Genomic DNA, 7,490 nt, shown 5'->3' with positions numbered 1-7,490 from the left:
TCTAGCCTCAAAATCCCATCCCTCCCCCCTCCTTAGCTCCCTTGTGTTTTTCTTTTTTCTTTTTGTTCTTTGGTTAGGTTACAGTTTAGTTCTTTGTGTTTTGGTTCCTTTTCTTGTCAAGTTCTATTTTAGTCTTTCTCATTTCCTTCTCTTTGATTATCTTCACACACACACACACACACATATTATTTATTTGTGCTCCCATATATTTATATTTTGCACTTTTGTATGTGCGCTCATATTTTGTCTTATATATGTGCACATACATATATATACACACATGTGCACACACACACGTATACATATACATATATACATATATATACATACACACACATACACATACATACACACACACACACACATATATATCCTTACATTTATGTATTTACACACACTCCCACATTTACACATTTATATGTGTGTGTGTGTGTCTCTCTCTCTCTCTCTCTCTCTCTCTCTCTCTCTCTCTCTCTCTCTCTCTATATATATATATATATATATATATATATTATTTTATTTTTTTCCCTTTTGTGCACTTTCTTAAATACATTTGATTTCTTTTTTGTATGGGTTGTTCCTTTGTTTCTTAGCCTCGTCGTGCTCCTTTCTTTTTTCTATTCTTAATTTTTTTAAATTTTTATTTTTTAATCCTAGCTAGTTGTGCTTCTCATCTACCCCGTCTTCTCCCTTTTAAGTTATCCGGTCTACAATTTATCCACTTTTTTAATCTCATTAGCTCTCTCATCATGATGATGGATCATGGAGTGTGATCCAAAACGTTGATGCAAACAAAACACACACAGTTGAATCTAGAAGCTTAACATTTAACAAACCTTAATTTATTCTTTAATGAGGGTAGTGTCAATCTAACTATTACCATTCTCATCAATCAATTTTGGAATCTCCTCAAGAATACCTTATTAACTAGTCAATCTATTTGTTACCAAATAGAAGGGTAGATGAAAATCTTATAGGTTTGTTTCTTATCTCATTTTCCTCCAAATTGTGGATTCCATCCATCAAAATATATTTAATCACATTATAAGATTTATTCTTGAGAGTGCTTAATGAAATAATTTGGTGTTTTAGTCTCCTTCTATAAGTCAAATTGCTCTAAAATTTGGTGTTTAAGTCTCCTATAAGTCAAATTGCTCTAAAATATTGCCTCCAAAAGTCATCCTTATTTATAAAAGAGTGTAGCTTTGCTAGAAGATTCTTCTCTTTAACATAAGATCTCAATTCATAGCTTTGACTTGAATTTATTATTAAATCTTATCCAACTTTGATTTGACTTTACCTTTCTTCTCAAGAATCTATCCAAAGGAGGTCTCGTTCAAAAATCTTGTACATTGTTCTTCACATTGTTATGTTTTTTTTGGTTATCCTATACATAAAAACCCCCCACACTAATGTTCTACCTTTTTTTGACTTTATTTTGAAAATCTATGTGACGAGTCCATATTTTTTCAAATCTAAAGGGAAAGAATTTTCAATTACCCAACTTCTCCATACAAAACATAGTAGGGGAGTGATATGAGTCAATACTAGTAAAGGTAGACATAAAGCAACAACAAAAGGAGAACTAATTATGTTGAATTAAGACTCAATCTAGATTTACGAAGATGAGAGAAGGGCCAAGCTGTCAATTTGACCAAGTGAATTTTGATCCTTCTATGTCAAAATCCAACACAGCAATGTCATTAATAAAATCAATTAAATCATAATAAAATCAACTAAATCGTCTCTACTAACTAAGGAGACGAAAGATCCCCTTTCTTCTCATTATTTTTTAAAGGAGATTGAAAAATCCCACAATATGCTATAAATATTTTTATTTAATTGATTAATTTTTTATCAATTACTATTAAATGACCTATATGAATGTAATAGATAATTATTACTAATAGTTATTTACAACAAAAATTAAAATAAAATAAAATTTATATATAAATGACAAACATGAAACATGACAAAAATACAAATACAATTCACTCTCTCGTCCCTTATTTAAAAAAAAAAATGAGAGCGGAGTGGAGGGTGCCTGTTAACGGTACTCAGAGCCAAGTGGAGCGTCCCTGTTAACGGTCCTCAAATGTCTTCCAGGGAGAACGGTCTTGTTTTTTAAATATTACCGTTAAAAAAAGCTGGATTTCATCCCTATTTATGGGCATTTCATAGGCCTTGATTTTTGTTTGCTCATTATTTTTTTTCGCAAGGAAGCTGCAGTTCCACAATTTAAGAAGTCGTTTCTGAGTTGTCCATTTTGTTGGCCTTCACTATCCTCAGCGATGTTCAGCACGTGCTTTCAGGTAAATAAGTTCCATTTTCTATGGGCGTAAGAATTGATAAAAAACGTACAGCACTGTTTTTGTTACTTCAATTTACATGTTTTGGACCATGCTAGTAACATTGTATTTCAAAAGGGATATAGAGACTGCAGTTACTGTTTCCTTATTATGTTTCCGAAGTAGCGGTTGGCTCAGGGTTGGTTTCTTGTTCATGTACTGTTTTCTTCTTATTCATGTACTGCCTATGTTTTCCTTGCTTGTATTCACATACTCCATACTCCATGTCTTTTCCTTGTTTGAGTATATTTAGTTGTTTTTGTTTTGATTGATTAATAGAAAAATCATACATTTGTGTTGTCTGCTTATTGATCCTGTTTTAATGGCAGGGAGGAGTTCAAGAAGAGCTATAACGAGGCCGATCCTAAAGCCAAGGGTATTTCCTAGGTACCAATTGAAACGTATTTGAATTGGCATAGTTATGCTTTGGTCATTCTACATTGCAGTTCTATTGTCATGGTTGCCACCAAAAATTCATTGTTTCATTTGTATTAATTGGTATCTATTGCTTGATTTGGGCGTGATAAGCATTGCGTGTCTTTTTGTTGCTAAATAAAGTGTTATGATTACTTAATTGTGTTTTCCGTATCATTTGAATTATGTTTGGTAGAACATCCAATTGATTAGTGAAAAAATTTCATAAATAGAAATTGTCTCAAGGTATGTACATTGCTCTTCTATGTTTCAACTGTAAGAAAGTTTTTGTTTTGTCTTTTATTTGAAATTTCTAGGGTGTTTGTGGCATCTTTACATGTATTAGTTACAATACAGTTAGTGACACAAGGTATTTGTCTGTTCCACTTGTTAGGCATGTCATTGCATTATGTGAGTTGTGTCTAAAAATATGCTTACCTGGATTTGTCCTTAAAATGTTGTTTAGTCTCATTCATTTATGATTCCTACTATTTTGGTAAATGATTTACTTTGGATCCTTTTTATATTGCAAAGGGAAACTTCAATTTGCATAACATCTGGCATAAGGTTGTTTCTTATTTGGGCCATGTTCCTACCTGCAGGTTGCCAAAAATGGTGGTGATAAATGTAAGTCTTTGTCATATAGGTTTGCATCTAGGTTATCATATTGTTGGTAAACTATGTAGTTCTGTTGCAAAATATGTAGTGTCCTTTAACTTTAGTTCAAAAATTTGTGATTCATCTTGTGTATTTGTAATTTGGTGTGTTTGAGTTCAAATGTTTACTTTTTGAGTGGTTAAACTAATTTTATGTGAAGCATGTTTTTGAATTTGATCATGTGTTGTAAATCATGTATTTGAACTTTGGAATGTAATTTTTACATTCATTTTATGTGGCAGTGTGTTCACTTTAGCATGTTTTATAATTCTAGCCTTCACTTTACATGTGTGCTTGTAATTTGGCATGTTTGAACTTAAGTGTTTGCCTAATATGTGTGTACTAACATTGTGTGAATGATATATGTTTAAACTCTGGCTTTAACTTGTGTGCATGGAAAGGGTATGAAAGAACTTTCTTTTTTGTGCACATATGGATGAAGTTTGGTTATTATTTGTGTGAAATGTACAAATTAACTTTTGATGTTAACTTTGTGTGTGGAATGTGTATAAGAACACTTTAATGATGTTGTTGTGTTTTCTACGTGTTTGCATGCTTGAAAGTTACCTATGACATTCACTTCATCTGAAGTGGATGTGTGTGTAAGTTAATTTTTTTATTTACATTGTGTGAATTGTTTGATTCTATGCTTGATCTAATTTTGACATTCATTTTTTTTCTATATAAATGTGTCAACTATCATTTTGTGTGGAGTGTATGTACAAAAATATTTCCAAACTTCAATAATGTCCACTTCGTGCATGCATGTATTTGAAGTATTATTTGAACCTTGGCATCCCCTTAAATTTATTGAGTGAATTGGGACTATCATTGTTGTGAGTGAAATGTGAGTTTGAACTTTTGCATTCACTTATTCAATTGATTTACCATTTGTATATATATTTCAGCATCCCCATTCAATTAGTGTGAGCCACTTATTATTTGTGTGTATTGGTATCCACTTATTTGTGTATGGTGTGTGCTTGTACCTTGACATCCCTTTATTTGAGTGAACTTTGGTATTCATTTTGTATGAGAGTGATTTAACTTCATTTAATTGAATTTGAGCCTCTCATTATTTGTGCGAGATGTGTTTAATATCTTTCTTATTTGAGTGAACTAATTATTCATTTTGTGTGTGTATGAGAGAGATTTTTAACTAAGTGAACTTTGACTCTACGATTGAACTAACTTTGACATTCATTTTTTGATGTATAAGTATACTTCATCTATTATTTATTCATTGTAAAACTACAATTGACCGCTTCATTGAATGGAGCCATCAGCTCCATTAGCTCTATCTTGTGTATGGGTCAAATTTAAATAAATGCTATCTATGTATTCACAAAATCTGCTTCAATTGAATCAATAGCATAGTGTCAAATAACTCTTATGTCTTCCAGGTTGTGGATTTTGATTCTTGTATAAATTTGTTTGCTTGTAAATGCGAAGTGATGGTGGCTAATGAGCTGGAGGCTAGACATGGCAAAGGAGGTAAATTTTCAATGGTTGTCTCTACAATTAGTTGAACAATGGTAGACCTTGTTTTTTCATCGCTAGGAAGTTGTTCTGATCTTCACGAGTATTTCCACATTTGTAGAAGTCATTTCTAAGCTTTTCCATTTTGCTGGCCTTTACCATCCTCAACTGTATTCAGCCTCTGCTTTCAGGTAAAGTAGTTCCACTCCCCATGGGTGTAAGAATTGACAAAAAAATTCACAGCCCTGTTTTTGTTACTTCAATTTACATGAATCAAACATGTTTTAGAGCATGACGGTAACATTGTATTTCAAAAGGAGTATAGAGACTGCAATTACTGTTAAGAGTTATAAACAATTTCTACTCTTATATGTGTCTGACTGCGTATTATTTTTCCTTATTATGTTTCGGGTGGGCTCAGGGTTGGTTGCTGCTTAATCAGGCTGTTTTGGTAGGTACCATTTCTTTCCAGTAGAATAGATAAATATGAAAATGAAATGAAATTCTTATTAAAAGGAAGGAAACCATGTGAAATTTTGTAATATTCGTCTCATTTGCAAGTCAAGCTATCGCTCTCTATAGACTACAATAGTCATTCAGTCCCTAAGTGCAAGAAATAAATTATTGCAATCTTATGTGTTCGAGTTATGCCTTGTGCTTTTCATGGCATCTGTAGCTCTAAATTCCATGATGGTGCTTCAACAAATCCATTTACAAACTTGCCCATCATCTCCAAGTGAATCCATCATTCAGTCTCTTTATGATGGTTTTTGTTCACTGTTTATCAAAAAACTTTTAACGTTTATTTTTCTTTGCCTTGTTTTAAAAGCAATACAGATTGCTTTTTGGATTCTTTTTGTAACAGGACAGCATTATCCTTGTTTTAGTTCATCTGTTTTATCATCAGTTAGGATATCTTAGAAGTATTATTTTAAGTGTGATTGTAAAAATCTTCTATTGCAGCAAAGAAGAGCAATTTATTTCATAATTCTGCTAGTTATTTTTTTTTTTCAATGTAGAGATTACTTAAAAAATGGTCAAAAATAGCCTATACAACTTACTGGAATTATTATGGATTTGCAACAGAAGAAAATACATGATAGACCTGAATACCAGCAACTGTAAAACATATAGTAAAATTTAAGGAATTCAGAAATCAATTTCTTCCAGCCAAATAGAGTTTTTACTTTATGAATAAATTTTATTATCAAATGCAAGGATTGGGATTGAATTAAACAACTTACAATAACAAACATTAGATCACCCCACAAACAGAGTTTTTACTTTATGAATAAATTTTATTATCAAATGCAAGGATTGGGATTGAATTAAACAACTTACAATAACAAACATTAGATCACCCCACAAACCGACTTTCTGTTTAGTGTGAAATAATATGATCCAAAATCATACCACTACTTTTGAAATTGTTATAATATTGTGATCTAGATTTTTGTTCAAACTTTTAAAAATAGAAAACAATATATTGTTTACATACAGCTGACCTTTACATAAAAACCATATATTTTATGATTAAATTAGAGAAGAAAAATGAAGAGTTATTTTTAGTAAAAGGAAAGTTCTGTTTCACAGCCTTAGAGAATGGGATGACAGTCTGAGAGACATTTTTCTGAGGATGGGGATGAGGATGGCAGGTGAACAGTAATATAATTTTTTTTTTAATATACTTTTAAAGACTCAAGTTCTACAAGTTAATCTACAACAATATAAGTTGACATCGGTAAAACCATATTTGGACAATGTCTACAGAAACTTGCACACCAATCACATGACAATTCTCACAGACTATTCCACAAATGCACCTTTACCACAAATGCACAATACTATCTATTGAAAATTTCAAAGTTTGAGATTTAAGTTGAAGTTTGGACAATGAAATTAGAAATTTAGATTCTTCCTGTTAGTGTTTAACTGCTATATAATTTATACCATTAGCTAGAAATCTGAATCATGAAAGGTTAATTTCTGTTATACTACTATCAGTCTATCACTGCTATCATAATTAAATTTATTGTTATTATACTGTTATCATGCTACTTCAATTTACACAATGCCTAGGACAGTTGAGCAATCTTGGCACAGTTCATCATTGACTTGAAGAGTATAGAACAATTACTAGAGATATTCATCATTCATCTTACATATTTTTCCTTGTTTTCTATGAATAAAGAAGATAATTTGCATGCACCTTTGGCTCTTTTTATTCCCAAGGGTAGGAATGTTGTCCAACATTTGTGGACCATCTCTACCATCTAGTGTGTCAAGCTTCTATCATTGGTGAATGAGGCTACTCGAGGGGAGGCTGCATGGTTCTCTTCTTTGTATTTTGGGAGGAAATTGTCCTGATATGGGGTTTTATCCTTCTCACTTTTTGAGGGAAGATCACTTAGATCTTTTCTTAGTGTGAGTTTTTTCGTATGGGTTGTTGGGACTTAAATCCATGGTGCCTCTTTTTTCTTGAGTCCCTTAAATATCAATGTATTATCTTGGAAATTTTGATCCATTTGTTGATAATTGATATGAGAAATCCCCTAAAGATCTAAAAAAGTTCAAATAGTATGTCAAAATTAT

The 7,490-nt window shown here is 31.8% G+C and overlaps 1 long non-coding RNA gene across 5 annotated transcripts; it reads left to right on the top strand.

Moving 5' to 3' along the window:
* Nucleotides 1-2,020: 2,020 nt before the first annotated feature.
* Nucleotides 2,021-5,856, top strand: LOC131033782 (uncharacterized). Of its 5 annotated transcripts, none has more exons than XR_009371871.1 (5): nucleotides 2,021-2,312; nucleotides 2,678-2,735; nucleotides 4,872-4,913; nucleotides 5,020-5,089; nucleotides 5,320-5,856. It is a non-coding gene; the product is annotated as an uncharacterized LOC131033782 (long non-coding RNA). The 5 variants fall into 5 exon arrangements; XR_009371874.1 differs by adding an exon at nucleotides 3,365-3,389 and having other exon boundaries at nucleotides 4,872-5,089; XR_009371872.1 differs by adding an exon at nucleotides 3,365-3,389 and having other exon boundaries at nucleotides 4,823-5,089.
* Nucleotides 5,857-7,490: the final 1,634 nt, after the last annotated feature.

This window comes from Cryptomeria japonica, chromosome 3 (assembly GCF_030272615.1).
Source record: "Cryptomeria japonica chromosome 3, Sugi_1.0, whole genome shotgun sequence".
Classification (NCBI taxonomy): domain Eukaryota; kingdom Viridiplantae; phylum Streptophyta; class Pinopsida; order Cupressales; family Cupressaceae; genus Cryptomeria; species Cryptomeria japonica.
This window is presented reverse-complemented; position numbering and strand designations above follow the sequence as displayed.